Here is a 26,380-nt window from a genome sequence, read left to right on the forward strand (position 1 = left end):
CTACGATACAGAGAAACACTACACTGACCACTACACCACACTGAGACACTACACTGACCACTACGATACAGCAAAACACTACACTGACCACTACGATACAGAAAAACACTACACTGACCACTACGATACAGAAAAACACTACACTGTCTACTACGCCACAGTGAAACACTACACTGACCACTACGCTACAGCGAAACACTACACTGGCCACTACGCTACAGTGAAACACTACACTGACCACTACGCTACAGTGAAACACTACACTGACCACTACACCACACTGAGACACTACACTGACCACTACGCTACAGTGAAACACTACACTGGCCACTACGATACAGTGAAACACTACACTGACCACTACGATACAGAGAAACACTACACTGACCACTACGATACAGTGAAACACTACACTGACCACTACACCACACTGAGACACTACACTGACCACTACGCTACAGTGAAACACTACACTGGCCACTACGATACAGTGAAACACTACACTGACCACTAAACTACAGTGAAACACTACACTGACCACTAAACTACAGTGAAACACTACACTGACCACTACGATACAGTGAAACACTACACTGACTGCTACGATACAGCAAAATACTACACTGACCACTACGCCCCAGTGAAACACTACACTGACCACTAAACTACAGTGAAACACTACACTGACCGCTACGATACAGTGAAACACTACACTGACCGCTACGATACAGCAAAACACTACACTGACCACTACGCTACAGCGAAGGGGGATTGCACAGTCCAACATGCAAAACATTCAGCTGCAGTACTGCATGTCCCTGAGGAATCACAGCAACTCAGCTGAGAAGGAGGAGATCCCCTAAGATCCATTACTCAGCCAATGTTGGTCTAACACTAACTTCTCGACTGAGAGTTGTCAAGAAATGTACAAGAGGCTTGACCTAAAAGCAAGTCAATGGAGATGATTCAGCAATGAATGATAACTTGGGAATCCAAGAAGGCAAGGGAATCCAGGGAGGCAACAGAAATCCAGGAGCACAGTGGAAAACCAGGAGCGCAGTGGGAATCCAGGAGGGGCAATGGGAATCCAAGAAAGGGCATGACTGTGCAAACGCATGAAGGTCAGCCTGTGAGACAGCGGGAGATTTTAAGAAGCGAACAGATTAACAGAGCGGGTGTCGTAGGAGCAGGCGACGGAGTAGTGGGAGACAGAGTAGGAAGGCTTTGGCTTGAGAGGCTTCGGCGAGCAGAGGCTGAGGACAAGCTTGCTCCCAGTGAGGTAAGGCCGGGTAAGCTCCTTTAATTAATCTAATTAACTTAGAAGTAGGTAATGGAGGCAGCAGTTAGGGCAGTCGAGTGCTCTGTATGCAGTATATGGGGAGTCAGGGCAGGCACAATTGTCCCTGATGACTACACCTGTAAAAGGTGCATCCAGCTGCAGCTCCTGACAAACCGAGTTAGGGAACTGGAACTGGAGCTGGAGCTGGATGAACTTCGGATCATTCATGAGGCAGAGGCAGGAATAAACAGGAGTTTCAGGGAGATTTTTCACCCCTGAAAGTCAGGAGACAGGTAGCTGGGTGACTGTCAGGAGAGGGAAGGGGAATAGACAGAATGAGCAGAGCACCCCTGTGACCGTTCCCATCAATAACGACAATATCTTTTTGGATACTATTGATGGGGACGACCTACCAGGGACAAGTTGCAGTGGTTGCGTCTCTGGCACCGAGACTGGACCCTCAGCTCAGAAGGGAAGGAGAGAAAAGAGGAGAACAGTAGTGAGAGGAGATTCAATAATTGGGGGGACAGATAAGAGGTTCTGTGGGAGAGATCAAGAATCCCGGATGGTCTGTTGCCTCCCTGGTGCCAGGGTCTGCAATATCTTGGATTGAGTTCTCAGTATTCTCAGGAGGGAGGGTGAGCAGCCAGATGTCATGGTCCATGTAGGGACCAATGACGTGGATAGGAAGCAGGAGGAGGTCCTGCAAAGAGAGTTTAGGGAGATAGGTGCAAAGTTGAAGGACAGGATCTCCAGGGTTGCAATCTCAGGATTGCTACCCATGCCACGTGCTTGTGAGGCTAGAAATAGGAAGATAATGAGCTAAATACGTGGCTAAGGAGTTGGTGCAGGAGGGAGGGCTTCATATTTCTGGACAATTGGGCCTTGTTCCAGGGAAGGTGGGACCTGTTCCAACCAGACGGGTTGCACCTGAACTGGAGGGGGACTAACATCCCTGCGGGAAGGTTTGCTAGTGCTGCTCCGGGGGGTTTAAACTAGATTTGCAGGGAGAGGAGAACCAGAGTGTTAGAGCAGATAGTGAGGTGGAGGAGGATAAAGGTCATGTAGGACTTGCAACTATAGTGCATGGAGTAAAGCCGGATCTAACATATAAAGAAGGTTGAGGAAAGAGAAGCAGAATAAATGGTGTAAAGGTAGTAAGGTAGAAGGGCTAAAGTGCATGTACTTCAATGCAAGAAGCATCAGGAACAAAGGAGATGAACTGAGAGCTTGGATACATACATGGAATAATGATGTAATGGCCATTACAGAGACTTAGCTGGCACCAGGGCAGGAATAGATTCTCAATATTCCTGGATTTCAGTGCTTTAAAAGGGATTGGGAGGGAGGAAAAGGGGAGAAGGGGTGGCATTACTGGTCAGGGATACTATTACAGCTACAGAAAGGGTGGGTAATGTAGCAGGATCCTCTTTTGAGTCAATATGGGTAGAAGTCAGGAACAGGGAGGGAGCAGTTACTCTATTGGGGGTATTCTATAGGCCCCCTGGCAGTAGCAGAGATACAGAGGAGCAGATTGGGAGGCAGATTTTGGAAAGGTGCAAAAATAACAGGGTTGTTATCATGGGTGACATTAACTTCCCTGACATTGATTGGCACCTGATTAGTTCCAAGGGTTGAGATGGGGCAGAGTTTGTTAAGTGTGTCCAGGATGGATTCCTGTCACAGTATGTTGACAGGCCAACCAGGGGGGAATGCCATACTAGATCTAGTACTAGGTAATGAACCAGGTCAGGTTACAGATCTCTCAGTGGGTGAGCATCTGGAGGACAGTGACCACCACTCCCTGGCCTTTAGCATTATCATGGAAAAGGATAGAATCAGAGAGGACAGGAACAGTTTTAATTGAGGAAGGACAAATTATGAGGCTTTCAAGCTAGAACTTGCGGGCGTGAACTGGGATGATGATTTTGCTGGGAAATGTACTATGGACATGTGGTCGATGTTTAGGGATCTCTTGCAGGATGTTAGGGATAAATTTGTCCCGGTGAGGAAGATAAAGAATGGTAGGGTGAAGGAACCATGGGTGACAAGTGAGGTGGAAAATCTGGTCAGGTGGAAGAAGGCAGCATACATGAGGTTTCAGAAGCAGGGATCAGATGGATCTATTGAGGAATACAGGGAAGCAAGAAAGGAGCTTAAGAAGGGGCTGAGAAGAGCAAGAAGGGGGCATGAGAAGGCCTTGGTGAGTAGGGTAAAGGAAAACCCAAGGCATTCTTCAATTATGTGAAGAACAAAAGGATGACAGGAGTGAAGATAGGACCCATTAGAGACAAAGGTGGGAAGATGTGCCTGGAGGCTGTGGAAGTGAGCGAGGTCCTCAATGAATACTTCTCTTCAGTATTCACCAATGAGAGGGAACTTGATGATGGTGAGGACAATATGAGTGAGGGTGATGTTCTGGAGCATGTTGATATTAAGGGAGAGGAGGTGTTGGAGTTTTTAAAATACATTAGGACGGATAAGTTCCCGGGGCCTGATGGAATATTCCCCAGGCTGCTCCACGAGGCAAGGGAAGAGATTGCTGAGCCTCTGGCTAGGATCTTTATGTTCTCCTTGTCCATGGGAATTGGACCGGAGGATTGGAGGGAGGCGAATATTGTCCCCTTGTTCAAAAAAGGTAGTAGGGATAGTCCAAGTAAATTATAGATCAGTAAGCCTTGCGTCTGTGGTGGGAAAGTTGTTGGAAAAGATTCTTAGAGATAGGATCTACGGGCATTTAGAGAATCATGGTCTGATCAGGGACAGTCAGCATGGCTTTGTGAAGGGCAGATCGTGTCTAACAAGCCTGATAGAGTTCTTTGAGGAGGTGACCAGGCATATAGATGAGGGTAGTGCAGTGGATGCTATCTATATGGATTTTAGTAAGGCATTTGACAAGGTTCCACACGTAGGCTTATTCAGAAAGTCAGAAGGCATGGGATCCAGGGAAGTATGGCCAGGTGGATTCAGAATTGGCTTGCCTGCAGAAAGCAGAGGGTGGTGGTGGAGGGAGTACATTCAGATTGGAGGGTTGTGACTAGTGGTGTCCCACAAGGATCGGTTCTGGGATCTCTATTTTTTGCGATTTTTATTAACGACCTGGATGTGGGGGTAGAATGGTGGGTTGGCAAGTTTGCAGACGACACAAAGGTTGGTGGTGTTGTAGATAGTGTAGAGGATTGTCAAAGATTGCAGAGAGACATTGATAGGATGCGAAAGTGGGCTGAGAAGTGGCAGACGGAGTTCAACCCGGAGAAGTGTGTGGTGGTACATTTTGGAAGGACAAACTCCAAGGCAGAGTACAAAATAAATGGCAGGATACTTGGTAGTGTGGAGGAGCAGAGAGTTCTGGGGGTACATGTCCACGGATCCCTGAAAGTTGCTTCACAGGTAGATTCGGTAGTTAAGAAAGCTTATGGGGTGTTAGCTTTCATAAGTCGAGGGATAGAGTTTAAGAGTCGCAATGTAATGATGCAGCTCTATAAAACTCTGGTTAGGCCACACTTGGAGCACTGTGTCCAGTTCTGATCACCTCACTATAGGAAGGATGTGGAAGCATTGGAAAGGGTACAGAGGAGATTTACCAGGATGCTGCCTGGTTTAGAGAGTATGCATTATGATCAGAGATTAAGGGAGCTAGGGCTTTACTCTTTGGAGAGAAGGAGGATGAGAGGAGACATGATAGAGGTATACAAGATATTAAGAGGAATAGAGAGAGTGGACAGCTAGCACCTCTTCCCCAGGGCACCACTGCTCAGTACCAGAGGACATGGCTTTAAGGTAAGGGGTGGGAAGTTCAAGGGGGATATTAGAGGAAGGTTTTTTACTCAGAGAGTGGTTAGTGCTTGGAATGCACTGCCTGAGTCAGTGGTGGAGGCAGATACACTAGTGAAGTTTAAGAGACTACTAGACAGGTACACGGAGGAATTTAAGGTGGGGGGTTATATGGGAGGCAGGGTTTGAGGGTCGTCACAACATTGTGGGCCAAAGGGCCTATACTGTGCTGTACTGTTCTATGTTCTAAGGCAACGGGAATCCAGAAAGGGGCAATGAGAATCCAGGAGGGGAAATAGGAATCTAAAAGGCAATGGGATTCCAGGAAGACAATGGGAATCCAAGAATGCAAAGGGAATCCAGAAATGGCGATGGGAATCCAGGATGAAAATTGGAATCCAGAGGCAGAATGGAAGTCCTGAATGGGCAATGGGAATCCAGGAAGGAAATGGGAATCCAGGACAGTTATATCTTCAGCGGTTTAAATGGAGCATGACTGCACATGCGCGTGGTGGTCAGCCAGTGAGAACAGCGAGGAGAGTTTAAAAAGAAGACAGATTTATACAACGCGTGTCCGAGAAGCAGGCGACAGAGTTGGAAGGCTTTGGCTCAATGGGGCTTCGGCGATAAAGGGTAAAGGCGAGGTAGGTTATCAGTGTAGAATACAAACAGGAAATAGTATGAGTGTGATGCCGATTTTCTGTGCTCGGTGTCAGATGTTGGAGGTCCTGGAGACTCTCAGCCTCCTGGACGGCCACATCTGCACCAGGGACCGCATTAGGGAACTGGAGAGGCAGCTCGATGACCTTCGTCTGGTCATGGACAGTGAGGAGGTGATAGAGAGGAGATACAGGCAGGTAGTCACTCTGGGCCCTGGGGAGACTGATAAGTGGTAATATTCAGGAGAGGACAGGACAGGAGGCAGATGCTAGAGAGTACCCCAGTGGCTGTCCCCCTTAACAATAAGTACTCCTGTTTGGTACTGTTGTGGGAACGACCTATCTGGGGGAAGCAACAGTGGTCGTGCATCTGGCACAGAGTCTGGCGCTGTGCCTCAAAAGGGCAGGGAAAGGAAGAGGATTGCAGCAGTGATGGGGGATTCTATAGTTAGAGGGTCAGACAGGCGATTCTGTGAACGCAGGAAAGAAACTCGGATGGTAGTTTGCCTCCCAGGTGCCAGGGTCCGGAATGTTTCTGATCGTGACCACGATATGTTGAAGTGGGAGGGAGAACAGCCAGAGGTCGTGGTACATATCGGTACCAATGACATACGTAGGAAAAGGGAGGAGGTCCTGAAAACAGACTACAGGGAGCTAGGAAGGAAGTTGAGAAGCAGGACCTCAAAGGTAGTAATCTCAGGATTATTGCCTGTGCCACGTGACAGTGAGTATAGGAATAGGATGAGATGGAGGATAGATGCCTGGCTGAGGGATTGGAGCAGGGGACAGGGATTCAGATTTCTGGATCATTGGGACCTCTTTTAGGGCAGGCATGATCTGAACAGAAAGGACGGGTTGCACTTGAATCCCAGGGGGACCAATATCCTGGTGGGGCGGTTTGCTAAAGTTATTGGGGAGAGTTTAAACTAGAATTGCTGGGGGGTGGGATCCGAACTGAAGAGACAGAGGACGAGGCAGTTGGCTCACAAATAGGGAAAGCTTGGAGGCAGGCAAAAGGGAGGAGAGGCAGGTGATAGAGAAGGGACGCACTCAGACCAATGGTTTGAGATGTGTCTATTTTAATGCAAGGAGTATTATGAACAAAAACAGATGAGCTTAGAGCGTGGATCAGTATTTGGAGCTAAGATGTTGTGGCCATTACAGAGACTTGGATGGCTCAGGGGCAGGAGTGGTTACCGAGAGTGCCAGGCTTTAGATGTTTCAGAAAGGACAGGGAGGGAGGCAAAAGAGGTGGGGGTGTGGCACTGCTGATCAGAGATTGTGTCATGGCTGCAGAAAAGGAGGAAGTCATGGAGGGATTATCTACGGAGTCTCTGTGGGTGGAAGTTAGGAATAGGAAGGGGTCAATAACTCTACTGGGTGTTTTTTTATAGACCACCCGATAGTAACAGGGACATCAAGGAGCAGATAGGGAGAGAGATTCTGCAAAGGTATAATAATAACAGGGTTGTTGTGGAGGGAGATTTTAATTTCCCAAATATTGATTGGCATCTCCCTATAGCAAGGGGTTCAGATGGGGTAGAGTTTGTTAGGTGTGTTCAGGAAGGTTTCTTGACACAATATGTAGAGAAGCCTACAAGAAGAGAGGCAGTACTTGACTTGGTATTGGGAAATGAACCTGGTCAGGTTTCAGGTCTCTCAGTGGGAGAGCATTTTGGAGATAGTGATCACAATTCTATCTCCTTTACTATAGCATTGGAGAGGGATAGGAACAGACAAGTCAGGGAAATGTTTAATTGGAGTAAGGAGAAATATGAGGCTATCAGGCAGGAACATGTAAGCATAAATTGGAAACAGATATTCTCAGGGAAACGTACAGAAGAAATGGGGCAAATGTTCAGGGGGAGGATGGTAGGGTACAGGAACCATGGTGTACAAAGGCTGTTGTAAATCTAGTCAAGAAAAGCTTATGAAAGGTTCAAAAGACTAGGTAATAGAGGTCTAGAAGATAATAAGGTGAGCAGGAAGGAGCTTAAGAATGAAATTAGTAGAGCCAGAAGGGGCCATGAGAAGGCCTTGGTGGACAGGATTAAGGAAAACCCCAAGGCATTCTACAAGTATGTGAAGAGCAAGAGGATAAGACATGAGAGAATAGGACCAATCAAGTGTGACAGTAGAAAAGTGTGTATGGAACCGGAGGAGACAGCAGAGGTACTTAATGAATATTTTGCTTCAGTATTCACTACGGAAAAGGATCTTGGTGATTGTAGTGTTGACTTGCAGCAGACTGAAAAGCTTGAGCATATAGATATTAAGGAAGAGGATTGTGCTGGAGCTTTTGGAAAGCATCAAGTTGGATAAGTCACCAGGACTGGATGGGATGTACCCGAGGCTACTGTGGGAAGTGAGGGAGGAGATTGCTGAACCTCTGGTGATGATCTTTGCATCATCAATGAGGACGGGAGAGGTTCTGGAGGATTGGAGGGTTGCGAATGTTGTTCCCTTATTCAAGAAGGGGAGTAGGGATAGCCCAGGAAATTATAGACCAGTGAGTCTGACTTCAGTGATTCGTAAGTTGATAGAGAAGATCCTGAGAGGCAGAATTTATGAACATTTGGAGAGGCATAATATGATTAGGAAAAGTCAGTATGGCTTTGTGAAAGGCAGGTCGTGCCTTACGAGCCTGATTGAATTTTTTGAGTATGTGACGAAACACATTGATGAAAGTAGAGCTATAGATGTAGTGTATATGGATTTCAGCAAGGCATTTGATAAGTTACCCCATGCGAGGCTTATTGAGAAAGTAAGGAGGCATAGGATCCAAGGGGACATTGCTTTGGAGATCCAGAATTGGCTTGCTCACAGAAGGTAAAGAGTGATTGTAGATGGGTCATATTCTGCATGGAGGTCAGTCACCAGTGGAGTGCCTCAGGGATCTGTTCTGGGATCCCTGCTCTTCTTGATTTTTATAAATGACCTGGATGAGGAAGTGGAGGAATGGGTTAGTGAATTTGCTGGTGACACAAAGGTTGGAGGTGTTGTGGATAGCGTGGAGGGCTGTCAGAGGTTACAGCGGGACATCGATAGGATGCAAAACTGGGCTGAGAAGTGGCAGATGGAGTTCAACCCAGATAAGTGTGAGGTGATTCATTTTGGTAGGTCAAATATGATGGCAGAATATAGTATTAATGGTAAGACTCTTGGCAGTGTGGAGGATTAGCGGGATCGAATTTACAAGCCGAGAGGTAATATTACAGCTATATAGGATCTTGGTCAGACCACAATTGGAGTACTGTGCTCAGTTCTGGTCGCCTCACTACAGAAAAGATGTGGAAAGCATAGAAAGGGAGCAGGGGAGATTTACAAGGATGTTGCCTGGATTGGGGAGCATGGCTTATGAGAATAGGTTGAGTGAACTCGACCTTTTCTCCTTGGAGCGACAGAGGATGAGAGGTGACCTGATAGAGGTGTATAAGATAATGACAGGCATTGATCGTGTGGATAGTCAGAGGCTTTTTCCCAGGGCTGAAATGGCTAGCACAAGAGAGCACAGTTTTAAGGTGCTTCGAAGTAGGTTCAGAGGAGATACAGCAGTAAGTTTTTTTTAAAAATGCAGAGAGTGGTGAGTGCGTGAAATGGGCTGCTGGCAGTGGTCGTGGAGGTGGAAGTGATAGGGTCTTTTAAGAGACTTCTAGATAGGTACATGGAGCTTCGAAAATTAGAGGGCTATGGATACGCCTAGGTAGTTCCAAGGTAAGGACACGTTCTGCACAGCTTTGTGGGCCAAAGAGCCTGTATTGTGCTGTAGGTTTTCTATGTTTCTAATCAGAATTGAAGATGGCACCGGAAATCCAGAATGGCAATAGGAATCCTGTAAGACAATGGGAGTCCAGGAAGTCAACTGGAATCTAGCAGGGCAATGGGAATCAAGGAAGGTAATTAGAATATATGAGGGAAAATAGGAAACCAGGAGGGCAGTGGGAAATCCAGGAAGACAATGGGAATCCAGGTTGACAGTGGGAATCCAGTTAGGTAATTTGCAGAGTGAGTCCTAGATGGGCAATGCGAATCCAGAAAGGAAGTGGGAATCCATGAGGGGCAGTGGGAAACCAAGGCGGCAATGGGAATCTAGGAAGGCAGTTTTAATGCAGGAGCAGCAATAGGCATCGAGGATGGCAGTGGGAACCCAGAATGGGAAATAGGAATCCAGGAAGGCAATGGGAATGCAGGAAGGAAATAGGAATCCAGGTGGGGCAATAGGAGTCCAGGAGGGTCAATGGGAGCCCAGCCCAGTAAAGGAAATGAGAATCCGGGGGGGCATCCAGTACCTCCCACTAACCCGTCTCGGGAAAGGAACAACACATCTTGTGGTGGGTGAGTGTAGGTTGCTGGGTTCAGCTGTGCAGATGCAGTACAACTAAACTTTGTCTTGTCCAGACACTTGGCTGTAAAGCTTTTGAGCAGGACTCCAGGCTCAGTGGAAGAAAAGGCATTTTTCAGATTTTTTTTAATTGCAATTATTTTGAACATGTTTAAAAAATTTATCTTCACTGAGACCAACTGCAGTCTGAGTATCATTAAAAATTGAAATGCTGTCCACTGTTCAGGTTGCAAAGTGTGAAGTAGCTGACATGAATGAAACCTTTTTTTTTAAAACATAAAGATGCAGTTCCCTGCCTCATACTGAACCTGACATATTCCTCGGTCTGGGAATGAACTAGCTGTCCAGCGACATGAGAAAATTGCCACAGCAAAAGTCTTTCCAACCTTTATTGTAGTTAATATTACCTCTTCCAGGCGTAAGGGGTTTCTTTTTTATATGTCACGGCGTAGTCTAATTAAAATGGCTTCTTTGTTACGTTAACTACTGAGAAAGTCCTCCCGCTAGTAGTTTGTTTTGGATTATCTATTGATAAGAGGACGAATGAACCAATTGGGATAGTTGTTATGCTTTGGTGTGTCTGTAAGATATTGTATGCGCGGGGTTTTGGAGAAGGCGGCGGGGGAGAGAGAGACAGAGGATGGACCAGGTGCTGTGAGTCCGCTAACGGGGTAGGACCCCGAGCAGGAGTCCAAGGTCCGGGGTGAGGAAAGGAGACGGAGACGGACTCGTGTGGAGTGTCTGGTCGACCTCCAGTGTTGGTCCCAGGCGGCCGGTCGAGGTGGTCCGAGGGGTCACAGGGTGAAGGCGGCTCCTGAGCTCAACTGTTCGTGCATGAAGAGATTGAACTTTGATAAGTGTGGTATAGTTCCAGTAATATCTAAACTGTAAAACATTTAATCATATCTGGTGTATTGTCTGTTATTTGGGCAGGGTGGGGTATATCACACAGCATCCACACAAACTAATTACCCAGTTTGGCGGGGCTGAGGGCTGTTTCCCTAGACGACAGCGAGCCGAGCCACCCTGAGGGTGGCCAGGGGGGCTACGCAGGAAACAATCCAAAACCTCCTCATCCATTCTAAAACGAGGCAACCAGATCTGCACACTATACTCCAAATGTGGTTTAACCAGAGCTTTAAAAGCTGCAACATAACTCCCTGAACTCTGTGCCTTGACCAATAATGGCAAGCATGCTGTAAGTCTTCTTACCAACCAACGTAGCCACGTTCAGCAAGCTATGAACTTGGAGATCTGCAAATCAACACTTGTGACATTAACTGTGCTTTGCCCCTTACATTTGATCTCCCAAAGTGCCTCACACTTGACTGGGTTTAACTCCAGCTGCCATCTTTTTGTCCCATTGTCAGCTGGTCTATATAGAAACATAGAAAATAGGTGCAGGAGTAGGCCATTTGGCCCTTCGAGCCTGCACCGCCATTCAGTATGATCATGGCTGATCATCCAACTCAGAACCCTGCACCAGCCTTCCCTCCATACCCACTGATCCCTTTAGCCACAAGGGCCATATCTAACTCCCTCCTAAATATAGCCAATGAACTGAGCTCAACTGTTTCCTGTAGCAGAGAATTCCACAGATTCACCACTCTGTGTGAAGAAGTCTTTCCTAATCTCGGTCCTAAAAGGCTTCCCCTTTATCCTCAAACTGTGACCCCTCGTTCTGGACTTCCCCAACATCAGGAACAATCTTCCTGCATCTAGCCTGTCCAATCCCTTTAGGATTTTATACGTTTCAATCAGATCCCCCCTCAATCTTCTAAATTCCAACGAGTATAAGCCTAGTTCATCCAGTCTTTCATCATATGAAAGTCCTGCCATCCCAGGAATCAATCTGGTGAACCTTCTTTGTACTCCCTCTATGGCAAGGATGTCTTTCCTCAGATTAGGGGACCAAAACTGCACACAATACTCCAGGTGTGGTCTCACCAAGGCCTTGTACAACTGCAGTAGTACCTCCCTGCTCCTATACTCGAATCCTCTCGCTATAAATGCCAGCATACCATTCGCCTTTTTCACCGCCTGCTGTACCTGCATGCCCACTTTCAATGACTGGTGTACAATGACACCCAGGTCTCCTTGCACCTCCCCTTTTCCTAATCGGCCACCATTCAGATAATAATCTGTTTTCCTATTTTTGCCACCAAAGTGGATAACTTCACATTTATGCACATTAAATTGCATCTGCCATGAATTTGCCCACTCACCTAACCTATCCAAGTCACCCTGCATCCTCTTAGCAACCTCCTCACAGCTAACACTGCCACCCAGCTTCGTGTCATCCACAAACTTGGAGATGCTGCATTTAATTCCCTCATCCAAGTCATTAATATATATTGTAAACAACTGGGGTCCCAGCATTGAGCCTTGCGGTACCCCACTAGTCACTGCCTGCCATTCTGAAAAGGTCCCGTTTATTCCCACTCTTTGCTTCCCGTCTGCTAACCAATTCTCCACCCACACCAATACCTTACCCCCAATACCGTGTGCTTTAAGTTTGCACACTAATCTCCTGTGTGGGACCTTGTCAAAAGCCTTTTGAAAATCCAAATATATCCCATGTATGTTGCAAGGACGAGGCTGAGGATGAACCCAAGTGCAGGACACAGGCTCGGAGGCAGAGTTGTGAGGCGTTAGCACCGCCATGAATGGGGAACCAGTATCCAGGAGAGTCTTTACACGGAGACAAGGTTTACGTAGAGTATCCAGGAAATGATGCGGAGTTTAGAACTGGCAGTGCCAAGGAATCAGGAAATGAGGTTTACTCACACTAGAATCAACCAACGAACTGGCAAAGCATGGCTGTGCTGCCTGAGTTTTAACCTATGTTCGCTAATGGGAACCAGGTGCACTGTAATTAGTGAAACTGGGAATGATTGGAAATTAGACAAGGGGATTAAAGCCCAATTAAGGAGGTAATAGCAAGATGGAGAATTGTCAGACAGGACCATGACAATGTATCCTTTGACAAACTTCCTCACTATCCACAATTCCCTAAATTTGTCCCTCCTCGGCTGTAGACCTAACCGTTCCCTCTGCTAAACATCCGAAGAGAGGTTGCTACCATTCTGGATAAGAGCAAAAGATATAGCAGCAGAATTAGGCCTTTTGTCCCATTAAATCTGCTCTGCTATACCATCATGGCTGATTTATTATCCTTCTTAACCCATTCTTCTGCCTTCTCGCCGTAATATTTGATACTCTGTTTAGTCAAGAACCTATCACCCTCTGAACATAGAACATAGAAATCTACAGCACATTACAGGCTCTTCGGCCCACAATGTTGTGCCGACCATGTAACCTACTATAGAAACTCCTAGAATTACCCTACTGCATAGCCCTCTATTTTTCTAAGCTATATCTACCTAAGAGGCTTTTCCTGGCAGTGTACTCCATGCACCCACCACTCTCCGTGAAAAAAGAATTACCCCTGACATCTCCTCTGTACCTACTTCCGAAGCACCTTAAAACTGTTCCCTCTTGTGTTGGCCATTTCAGCCTTGGGGAAAAAGCCTCTGATTATCCACACGATCAATGTCTCTCATCACCTTATACACCTCTATCAGGTCACCTCTCATCCTCCGTCACTCCAAGGAGAAAAGGCCGAGTTCACTCAACCTATTCTCATAAGGCCTGCTCCCCAATCCAGGCAACATCCTTGTACATCTCCTCTGCACCCTTTCTATGGCTTCCACATCCTTCCTGTAGCGAGGTGACCCACAACGGTTTCTTCAGCGGTTTGAAAAGTGCATGACTGCGCAAGCACGTGGAAGTTGGCCAGTGAAAACAGCGGGAAGAGTTTAAAAAGACAGCTTTACAGAGTGGGCACCAGAGGAGCGGGTGTCAGAGTAGAGGGAGACAGAGTAGGAAGGCTTTGGCGATAACAGGTCGAGGCAAGGTAGGTTATCTGTTTAGAATACAGAAAGAAAGTATGTGTGTGAGACCGGTGTTCTGTGCTCGGTGTCAGATGTGGGAGGTCCTGGAGACTCCCGGCCTCCCGGACAGCCACATCTGCATCAGGTGAATCCCTCAGCCCAGTTCTGTTCTGACTGATGTTCTGCTGTAACCTCCGACAACTGTCCAGACTATCCACAACACCTCCAACTTTTGTGTCATCAGCAAACTTACTAACCCACCATTCTATTTCTTCATCCAGGTCATTTATAAAAATCTCAAAGAGGAGGGGACCCAGAACAGATCCCTGAGGCACAGCACTGGTCACTGTCCTCCATGCAGAATAGGAACCATCTACAACCACCCTTTGCCTTCTGTGGGCAAGTCAGTTCTGGATCGACAAAGTGAGGTCTCCTTGGATGCCATGCCTCCTTACTTTCTGAAAGAGCCTTGCATGGGGAACCTTATCAAATGCCTTACTGAAATCCATATACACTACATCCACTGCTCTACCTTCAATGTGTTTTGTTACATCCTCAAAGAATTTGATCAGGTTCAATTAACTTGCCCTTGACAAAGCCATGCTGACTATCCCTAATCAGATTATGTCTCTCCGAATGCTCATAAATCCTGCCTCAGGATCTTCTCTAACAACTCGCCCACCACTGAATTAAGACCCACTGGTCTACAATTCCTAAATTGTGATCCTGGAAAGAGTGTTGCCATCAAGATTTGACACTGACTGAAATACAAGGAACCATGGTGAGACCCTAGTAGCACACACAAAATGCTGGAGGAACTCAGCAAGCCCGGCAGCACCTAGGAAAAGAGTACAGTCGATGTTTTTGGCTGATGTTTTATCTGTGTTCTGTGAGAAGATGTCCTTCCACACAACTGTTACTGAGACTGACACAAACTGTACCATTATTAAAAATTGATTCATTTGTGTGATGTTATGTGCCCAGCTGCTGTGGGATCAGTGACAGAGGATGTTATCGAGAAAGGTTTCAGCCAACTGATCAACGTCACATCCATTCAGCACATTAATATTTTAAGAAAGATTATTTTCATTATGAATGTAGAACTAGACAGTTTCAATGTTTTCTGCTTCATGAATACTTTCAGGCAGGCCCTTCCAAAGCAGAGTGTCACATTGCAATTGAACTCCAAGCTTTAGACTGGCTCATGAAATATTTGGCTCCTAACTGTGTTAGAGGTATTTCTGGCAAATGAGTTTTGAAACTCAGACAGGATGCAAAAGGGGATTTGAGGTGTTCCCAAAGGAGCTTGGGTCCAGTAATGCATGACAAGATGAGTGCATTCCATAGCACCATAAGATCATAAGACATTGGAGCAGAATATGGCTATTCAGCCCATTGAGTCTGCACTACTATTCTATCATGGCTGATTAATTATCCCTCTCAACACAATTCTCCTGCCTTCTCCCTGTAAACTTTGACGACTTTACTAATTGGGAATCTATCAACCTCCACTTAAAAATATCCAACATCATAGGAATGAAAAGCAAGTAGATCCTGAAAAGACAATTTAGAGAGCTAGATAGAAAGCTGAGAAGCAGGACTTCCTGGGTAGTAATTTCAGGATTGCTGTTGGTGCCACGTGCCAGTGAGGGTAGAATGAGGGCTGATTTGGTAGATTAATGTGTGGCTGAGAAGCTGGTGCGGGGGCAGGGCTTCAGGTTCTTGGATCATTGGCATCTCTTCTGGCAGAGGTATGACCTGTTCAAAAGTGACGGGTTGCACCTGAACCTGAGGGGAACCAATATTCTCCCGGGCAGGTTTGTTAGAGCTGTTGGGGAGGGTTTAAGCTAATTTGGCAGGGGGGTGGGAACCGGAGTGAAGGGACGAATGGCAAAAGAGTAAAGATCGCATGCAGTTAGACTGTCAGGACAAAATTGCAGCCAGCAGGATGAGTTTCAGTGCATTAGGGCTGCAGAATCAAAAAGGATAGCAAATAGAATATTCAAAGTGTTATATCTTGATGCACAGAGTAAAAGAAATAAGGTGGATAATCTTGCTGCAATGTTACAGATGGCCAGGGATGATGATGTGGGCATCACTGAATCATAACTGAAGGATGGTTGTAGTTGGGAGCTGAACGTCTGATGTTGCATGATATAACAGAGGGACAGAAAGGTAGGCAGAGAGGGTGGTGTGGCTCTACTGGTAACGAATGGCATCAAATCAGTAGAAAGATGTGACATAGGATCAGAGGATGTTGAATCCTTGTGGGATGAGTTAAGAAACTGCAGGGGTAAAAAGATGTTGATGACAGTTATATACAGGCCTCCCAACAGTGGCTGGGATGAACAGTAGATCAGATTACAACAGGAGATAGCAAAGGCAATTCAAAAGGGCCTTATGATAGTCATGGGAGATTTCAACATGCAGATCAATTGGGAAAATCAGGTTAGTAATGGATCTCAAGAGAGTGAGTTTGTTGATTACCTCCAAGATAGCTTTTTAGAGCAGTTTGTTGTTGAGCTTACTAGGGGATCACCTATGCTGGATTGGGTATCAACAGGTGCATTTAATGTCAGAGAAATGTATGCAATATGCATCTTGAAATTCTTATTCCATGAAAAAGAGGAGTGCCCCAAAGAATGAATGACAGTTAAATGTTCGAACCCCAAAGGGCCCCCAACCCCCCCATGCTCAAACAGCAGCAAGGCAACAACCCCCCTCCACTAGCAAAAAGCATCATCGCCCCCACTGAGCATTCCAGTGTGCAGCAAAGCATTAATAAAGACAGACTTGCAGTACCCAAAGACCACTCACTCACCCAGTAATTCGACATTCCTATTAAGGGAAAAAGAGGTGTCCCTGTTTCATAGAAAGAGGGGAGACGTAACAAAACAACCCGCTGATTTATGGTGTTAAAAGTCTGTTGCGTCGCTTTTTCCAAGCTCCGTGTCCAAAGAACTCGGGTCCCTGGACACGCAGCCAGCAACCAGCTCGCTGCTTCCAACCTTCCGTCTTCTCTCGAGGTGCATTAGTCAGCGGCAGCAACACCAGCCTTAGATCAGCCCATCTCCAGAACCATGAAAATCCAGCACCCTGAAGGCATGCTTGACTTCCAGGCCGCGTCCTTGGGATATCAAAAAGCAGCCAGTCTTGAGGCCCTGAGAGAGGCTCCCATTCCCACAAAGAACCGAAGTCAGAGTGTAACTCCAGGTCAGGGTCTTCAAAAGACCCTTTAAATGGAGAAAGAGATATCGAAGATAGAAATAGAGCTGTTTCCAAAGGCACAAGCAGAGAAGTCACCATGAACCCCTCTGTTATGTCATGCACCGGAAGTGGTTCGAGAACTTATGGTAAAAGAACACTGAGGAACCAGTGATCACAAAATGATTGAGTTCAACTTGAAATTTGACAGGAAGTAAAGTCAAGTCTGACATAGCAGTATTTCAGTGAAGTAAAGGAAATTACATTGGTATGAGAGAGGAGTTGGCCAAACTAAATTGGAAGGAGATGCTGCCAAGTATAACAGCAGAGCAGCAATGGCATGAGTTTCTGGGAAAAATGAGGAAGGTGCAGGATAGATGTATTCCAAAAATGAAGAAATACTCAAGTGACAAAATAGTACAGCCATGGCTGACAAGGGAAGTCAAAGCTAATGTAAAAGCAAATGAGAGATGGGTGAACACAGAGAGGTAAAGGGAGAAAGAAGTCTGTGATCTTTCCCCTCAGTGACAGGTTTACCCCTGTGGATACTGATGAGGGGGATGACCTATCTGGGCAAAGCAGCAGCAGCCAGACCAATTGCACTGTGGTTGGCGCTGAGCTCAGAAGGGAAGGGTGAAGTCAGGTGGAGCAATAGTCATAGGGGACTTGATAGTTAGTAGGACAGATAGGAGATCCTGTCACAGCAAAAGAGACGCCAGCATAGTGTGTTGCCTTCTGAGTCCAAGAAGTCTGAGTGGTTGCAGAATATTCTTGAGCCGCCAGAGGTCGTGGTACATGTTGGTACCAATGACATAGGCAGGAGAGGGGTAGAGGTCCTGTGCAGTAAGTTTAGGGAGTTAGGAAGGAGGCTGAAGAGCAGGACCTCCAAGGTGGTAATCTCCAGATTACTCCCAGTGTCACAAGCTGGGGAAGGTCAGAACAGGAAGTCAGCACAGATGAATAAGTGGCTGAGGAGATGGTACAGGGGGCAGGGTTTCAAGTTCTTGGATCATTGGAACTTTTTCTGAGGAAGGAGTGACCTGTACAAGTGGGGCAGGTTGCACCTGAACTGGAGGGGAACCAATATCCTGGGAGTGAGGTTTGATAATATTACTGGGGAGGGTTTAAACTAGATTTGCACAGGGGTGGGAACTGAAGCGAAGAGGCAGAGGATGGGGCGGTTGGCACACCAGTAGTGACAGCTTGTAGGGAGTTTGAGAGGAAGGATAGGCAGATGACAGAACAAAGAAGCACTCCGCCAGAGGGCTTGAGATGGGTCTAGTTTAATGCAAGGCTGATGAACTTAGAGCGTGGATCAATATGTGGAACTGTGATGTTGTGGCCATTACAGAGACTTGGATGTCTCGGGGCAGGAATGGCTGCTGACTGTGCCAGGGTTTAGATGTTTGAAAAAGGACAGGGAGGGAGGCAGAAGAGGTAGGGGTGTGGCTTTGCTTCTCAGGGATCACGTCACGGCTGCAGCAAAGGAGGAAGTCATGGAGGGATGGCCTACTGAGTCAGTGTGGGTGGAGGTCAGAAACAGGAAGGGGACAATAACCCTACTGGGAGTTTTTTTTTTAAATAGACTCCCCCCCCAATAGTAACAGAGACATCAAAGAGCAGATTGGGAGGCAGATTCTAGAACGATGCAATAATAATAGGGTGATTTTAATTTTCCTAATATTGACTGGAATCTCCTTAGAGCAAGGGGTTTGGATGGGGTGGAGTTTGTTAGGTGTATTCAGGAAGGTTTCCTGACACAATATGTAGATCAGCCAACTAGCGGAGAGGCTGTACTTGATCTGGTATTGGGAAATGAACCTGGTCAGGTGTCAGATCTTCCGGTGGGAGAGCATTTTGGGGATAGTGATCACAATTCTATCTCCTTCACCATAGCGCTGGAGAGGAATAGGAGCAGACAATTTGGGAAAACATCTAATTGGGGTGGGGGAAATATGATGCTATTAGGTAGGAACTTGGGAACAAATTGGGAGCAGATGTTCTCAGGGAAATGTACGGCAGAAATGTGGCAAATGTTTAGGCAAGTATTCCTGGCATTCTGCTTAAGTATGTTCCACTGAGACAGGGAAAGGATGGTAGAGTAAAAGAACTATGGTGTACAAAGGATGTAGAAAATCTAGTTAAGAAGAAAAGAAAACCTTACGAAAGGTTCAGGAAACTAGGTACTGATAGAGTTCTAGAAAATTACAAGGTTGCTAGGAAGAGGCTTAAGAACAAAATTAGGAGAGCTAGAAGGAGCCATGAGAAGGTCTTTGTGAGCAGGATTAAGGAAAACCCCCCAAGGCATTCTACAAGGATGTGAAGAGCAAGAGGATGAGCCGTGTGGAAATGTGTGCATGGAGGCGGAGGAGGTAGCAGAAGTACTTAATGAATACTTTGCTTCAGTATTCATCAGGGGAAAGAATCTTGGCAATTGTGGGGATGACTTACGGCAGACTGAAATGCTTGAGCATACAGACATAAGGAAAGAGGATGTGCTAGAGCTTTTGAAAAGCACTAAGATAGATAATTCCCTGAGAGAGGATGAAATATACCTCAGACTACTGTGGAAAGTGAGGGAGGAGATTGCTGAGCCTCTGGCAATGATCTTTGCATCATCAATAGGGACAGTAGAAGTACTGGAGGATTGGAGGGTTGCAAATGTTGTTCCCTTGTTCAAGAAAGGGAGTAGAGATAACCCAGGAAATTATAGACCAGTGAGTCTTTCTTCAGTGGTGGGTAAGTTGCCTCAGAGCCGTGAGGTAATGTTACATCTATACAAGACCTTAGTCAGACCCCACTTGAAGTACTGTGTTCAGTTCTGGTCACCTCACCACAGGATGTGAAAACTATAGAGTGTGCAGAAGAGATTTACAGGGGTGTTGCCTGGATTGGCGCGGATGCCTTATGAGAATAGTTTGAGTGAACTTGGCCTTTTTTCCTTAGGGTGATGGAGGATGAGAGGGGACCTGATAGAGGTGTATAAGATGATGAGAGGCATTGATCGTGTGGATATCCAGAGGCATTCTCCCAGGCTGAAATGGTTAACACAAGGAGGCACAGTTTTAAGGTGCTTGGAAGTAGGTACAAGGGAGATGTCAGGAGTATTTCACGGAGAGTGGTGAGTGTGTGGAATGCACTGCCAGCGAAGGTGGTAGAGGTGGATACAATAGGGTCTTTTAAGAGACTCTTAGATAGGTACAAGGAGCTTAAAAAAAGAGGGCTATGCAGTAGGGAAATACTATGCAGCTCCTACAGTAGGTTACATAGTCTGCACAACATGGTGGGCTGAAGGGCCTGCAATGTCCTGTAGATTTTCTATGTTCTATGAGAGGGCACACATCAAAGCAAAAATTAGTAGGAAGAGAGAGGATTGGGAAGCTTTTAAAAATCCTACAGAAAACAACTAAAAGAATAATTCAGAAGGAAAAATGAATTATGAAACCAAGCTAGAAAACAATATCAAAGTGGATGGTAAAAGCTTGTTGAAGTATGTAAAAAAATAAGAGATGAGAGAGGATATTGAACTGCTTAAAAATGAGGCTGGAGAAATAATAACAGGGGACAAGGAGATAGCTGATGAACTAAATGAGTATTTTAGTCATTCTTCACAGTGGAAGACACCAGCAGTGTGCCTGATGTTGTAGTGCGTGAAGGAAGAGAAGTGGGTGCAGTTACTGTTACAAGGGAGAAGGTGCTCAAAAAGCTGAAAGACCAAAGGGTACATAAGTCACCCGGACCAGATGAACTGCACTCTAGGGTTCTGAAAGAGGCAGCGGTAGAGATTGTGGAGGTGTTTGTGATGATCTTTCAAAAATCATTGGACTCTGGCATGGTGCCAGAGGACTGGAAAGTTGCAAATGTCACTACTCTTTATTAAAAAAAAAAAGGAGAAAGGCAGCAGAAAGGAAATTATAGACCAGTTAGCCTGACCTCAGTCGTTGAGAAGATGTTGGAATCAATTGTGAAGGATGAGGTGATGGAGTACTTGGTGACACAGGACAATATAGAACAAAGTCAGCATGTTCTTCAGGGAAAATCTTGCCTGACGAGCCTGCTGGAATATTTTGAAGAGATTACAAGTAGGATGTGGAAGGTAACTCTCCTAACAGAAAAGAATCTTTGAGCATTTCCAACATATAACGAGTAAGCAAATGTTCAAATTTTTTTATAACATCCTACAGTAAAACCATCCAATCCAGGAGCCTTACCAGATTGCATTGAAAGAATAGCTTTCTGAATTTCTCTTTCAGTAAAAGGAGCATCAAGAATTTGCTGATCTTCAACAGATATTCTAGGAAAATCAATCTTTTGTAAAAAGGCATACATAGAAACATAGAAAATAGGTGCAGGAGTAGGCCATTCGGCCCTTCGAGCCTGCACCGCCATTTATTATAATCATGGCTGATCAACCAACTCAGAACCCCGCCCCAGCCTTCCCTCCATACCCCCTGACCCCCATAGCCACAAGGGCCATATCTAACTCAAATACATATTAGAAGGGTCAGCTAGAAACTGAGATTTATAGAGTTCACAGTAATAGTCTTGAAAAATTTTATTAATATCTTCATAATTACAAGCTAAACTACCATCTCACTTACAAATTTTAAAAATTTGTCTTTTAGCTCTAAAAGTGGGAGGGGGAGGGGATGATCCAAAATGATAGGAGATCCTCCCCCTCCTGTCTTCTCCTATCATTTTGGATCTCCCTCCCACTTTCAAATCCCTTACTAGCTCTTCCTTCAGTTAGTCCTGATGGAGGGTCTCGGCCTGAAACGTCAACTGTACCTCTTCCTAGAGATGCTGCCTGGCCTGCTGTGTTCACCAGCAACTTTGATGTGTGTTGCACATTCAATTCATCCACCTTGTTACGGATGCTCCCTGCATTGACACACAAAGCCTTCAGGCTCGCTTTTACAACACTCTAAGCCCTTATACAATTATGTTGAAAAGTGGCCCTTTTAGATTTTTGCCCTGGATTTGCCGGCCTGCCACTTTTACTTTTCACCTTACTACTTTTTGCTTCTACCCTCATTTTACACCCCTCCGTCTCTCTGCACTGGTTCCCATCCCCCTGCCACATTAGTTTAAATCCTCCTGGACAACAGTAGCAAACGCTCCCCCTAGGACATTGGTTCCAGTCCAGCCCAGGTGCAGACCGTCCTGTTTGTACCCTGTCCCACCTCCAGAACTGTTTCCAATGCCCCAGAAATTTGAATCCCTCCCCCTTGTACTATTTTTCAAGCCACGTATTCATCTGAAATATCCTCCTATTTCTACTCTGACTAGCACGTGGCACTGGTAGTAATCCAGAGATTATTACCTTTATGGTCCTACTTTTTAGTTTATCTCCTAACTCCCTAAATTCACCTTGTAGGACCTCATCCTGTTTTTTACCTACATCGTTGGTACCTTGTGCACCACGACCACTGGCTGTTCACCCTCCCACTCCAGAATGTCCTGCAGCTGCTCAGAGACATCCTTGACCCTTGCACCAGGGAGGCAACTTACCCTCCTGGAGTCTCGTTTGCACATCTTTCCACATCCTTTCCACATCTACTCTGTCTAGGCCTTTCAACATTCAAAAGGTTTCAATAAGATCCTCCCTCATCCTTCTGAATTCCAGTGAGTACAGACCCGGAGCTATCAAACGTTCCTTGTATGATAACCTTTCATTCCTGGAATCATCCGTGAACCTCCTTTGGACCATCTCCAATGCCAGCACATCCTTTCTAAAATGAGGGGCCCAAAACTGTTCACAATACTCAAGGTGAGGCCCCACAAGTGCCTCAGCATCACATCCTTGCTCTTGTATTCCAGACCTCTTCACACACACACACACACACACACACACACACAGACAGATACACCCACACACAATCTTGCACACACAGACAGAACATACACACACGTACAGTACACACACAGATACACAGACAAATACACAAAGACACACACACACTTACATATACTGTATACTCATGCACACACACACAAGCACACATTCACAGATACATATACACATACACACACACACACTCAACACAACACACACCCTCACTTACACACACACACATAGATGAACACACATACTGAAGGAACTCAGGATAGGACAGATGGTAAAAAAGCAAAGATAGCGTGCAGTCAGATTATCAGGAAGGACAGGCAGGTGATAGGACATAATTGTAGCCAGCAGGGTGAGTATCAGTGCATTAGGGATGGAGAATCAAAAAGGGGAGCAAATACAGTATTGAAAGTGTTATATCTCAATGCACGTAGTATAAGAAATAAGGTGGATGATCTTGTTGTGGCCATCTCTGAATCATGGCTGAAGGATGGTTGGAGTTGGGAGCTGAATGTCCAAGGTTACACATCGTATCAGAGGGATAGGAAGGTAGACAGAGGGGGTGGCATGGCTCTACTGGTCAAGAATGGCATCAAATCAGTAGAAAGATGTGACATAGGATCAGAGGATGTTGAATTAAGAAACTGCAAGAGTAAAAGGACGTTGATGGCAGTTATATACAGGCCTCCCAACAGTGGCTGGGAGGTGGACCACAGATTACAACAGAAAATAGAAAATGCAAGTCAAAAGAGCAATGTCATGGTAGTCACGGGAGATTTCAACATGCAGGTCAATTGGAAACTCAGATTGGTAATGGATCCCAAGAAAGTGAGTTTGTTGATGACCCGCAATATGACCTTTGGAGCAGTTTGTTGTTGAGCCAAACAGCGAGTCAGTTATACTGGATTGGGTTTTGTTTAATGAATCAGAGATGATCAGGGAGCTTAAGATAAAAGCACAATATGACTGAGTTCAACTTGAAATTTGATAGGGAGAAAGTAAAGTCTGATGTAGCAGTATTTTAGTGAAGTAAAGGAAATTACAGTGGTATGAGAGAGGAGTTGGCCAAAGTAAATTGGAAGGAGATGCTGGCAGGGATAACAGCAAAGCAGCAATGGCAAGAGTTTCTGGGAAAAATGAGGAAGGTACAGGATAGACTTATTCAAAAATTGAAGAAACACTCAAGTGACAAAATAGTATAACAGGTTGAACAGGTTCACCCTCTTGGAAGCTGTCGGGGCAGAGGATGATGCCAGTCTGAGAGGCGGATGGGTCTGCGAGTCAACAATTGGCACTGAGGCAAAGCCGAGGAGACAGACTTCAGGCAGAGCCGTGGTAGTAGGGGACTCCATAGTGAGAGGTACAGAAAGGGGTTTCTGTGGCAACAGGCAAGATTTAAGGATGGTGTGTTTCCTCCCTGGTGCCGGGATCCAGGACGTCACGGACCGATTGCAGGGCATCCTCAAGGGAGAAGGTGATCAGCCAGAGGTGGTGGTGCATGTTGTTGGGTAGAATGATGTCGGGTAGAAGATGAGAGACATTTTGCAGCGTAACTTCAGAGAACTCGAAAGAAGGCTGAAAATCAGGACCTCCAAGGTGGTTATCTCTGGTTTGCTTCCAGTTCCTCGTGCTGGTGAGGGCAGGAACAGGGAGATAGGGGATCTGAATGTGTGGCTGAGGAGCTGGTGCAGGAAGCAGGGATTTAGATTTTTGGACCACTGGGATCGGTTTCAGGGTAAGGATGAATTGTGCAAAAGGGACAGGTTGCACCTTAATAGGCGGGGGACCAGCGTTCTGGCAGGCAGGTTTGCCACTGCTACACGGGTGTGTTTAAACTAAGTAGTGGGGGGAGGAGACCAACTGGAAATATAAGAATGGAGTTAAAAGGAAAGAGAATAAGAAAAGTTAAGAAAGACAACAGAATTAATGGGGCAGAAAGCTCAGGAAGGAATCAGCCAAGTGCAATAGGAATCGATGTGAAAGGTGAGGGGAGTAATATATTAGAAGTATTACATACGAATGCACAAAGTATAAGAAATAAAGTGGATGAGCTTGAGGCTCAGTTGGAAGTTGGCAAGTATGATGTTGTAGGAATAACAGAGACATGGCTGCAAGAGGACCAGGGCTAGGAAATGAATATTCAAGGGGATACGTCCCATCGAAAGGACAGACAGGTTGGCAGAGGGGGTGGGGTGGCTCTGTTGGTGAGGAATGAAATTCAGTCCCTTGCGAGGGGTGACATAGAATCAGGAGATGTAGAGTCAGTATGGATAGAACTGAGAAACTGTAAGGGCTAAAGACCCTGATGGGAGTTATCTGCAGGCCCCCAAACAGTAGCCTGGATATAGGGTGCAAGTTGAATCAAGAGTTAAAATTGGCATGTCGCAAAGGTAATGCTACAGTTGTTATGGGGGATTTCAACATGCAGGTAGACTGGGAAAATCAGGTTGGTGCTGGACTCCAAGAAAGGGAGTTTGTGGAGTGCCTCCGAGATGGATTCTTCGAGCAGCTTGTACTGGAGCCTCCCATAGAGAAGGCAATTCTGGGTTTAGTGTTGTGTAATGAACCGGATTTGATAAGGGAACTCGAGGTAAAGCAGCCATTAGGAGGTAGTGACCATTATATGATAAGTTTTAATCTACAATCTGAGAGGGAGAAGGGAAACTCGGAAGTGTCAGTATTACAGTTGAACAAAGAACTATGGTGCTATGAGGGAGGAGCTGGCCAAAGTTGACTGGAAAGGTACCCTAGCAGGGATGACAGTGGAACAACAATGGCAGATATTTCTAGGAATAATACAGAAGGTGCAGGATCAGTTCATTCCAAAGAGGAAGAAAGATTCTAAGGGGAGTAAGGGGCGACCGTGGCTGACAAAATAGCAAAGATGAGCAGGAAGCCAGAGGATTGGGAGACTTTTAAGGAGCAACAGAAGATAACTAAAAAGGCAATACAGGGAGAAAAGATGAGATACGAAGGTAAGCTAGCCAAGAATATAAAGGAGAATAGTAAAAGCTTCTTTAGGTATGTGAAGAGGAAAAAATTAGTTAAGACCAAAGTTGGGCCCTTGAAGACAGAAATGGGTGAATTTATAATGGGGAACAAAGAAATGGCAGACGAGCTGAACAGGTACTTTGGATCTGTCTGTCTTCACCAGGGAAGATACAAACAATCTCCCAGATGTATTAATGGCCAGAGGAGCTAGGGTAACGGAGGAACTGAAAGAGATTCACATTAGGCAGAAAATAGTGTTGGATAGACTGATGGGTCTGAAGGCTGATAAATCCCCCGGGCCTGATGGTCTGCATCCCACGGTACTTAAGGAGGTGGCTCTAGAAATCATGGATGCATTGGTAATCATTTTCCAATGTTCTATAGATTCAGGAT

The sequence above is a fragment of the Mobula birostris genome, chromosome 6 (assembly GCF_030028105.1).
Source record: "Mobula birostris isolate sMobBir1 chromosome 6, sMobBir1.hap1, whole genome shotgun sequence".
In the NCBI taxonomy this organism is placed as follows: Eukaryota; Metazoa; Chordata; class Chondrichthyes; order Myliobatiformes; family Myliobatidae; genus Mobula; species Mobula birostris.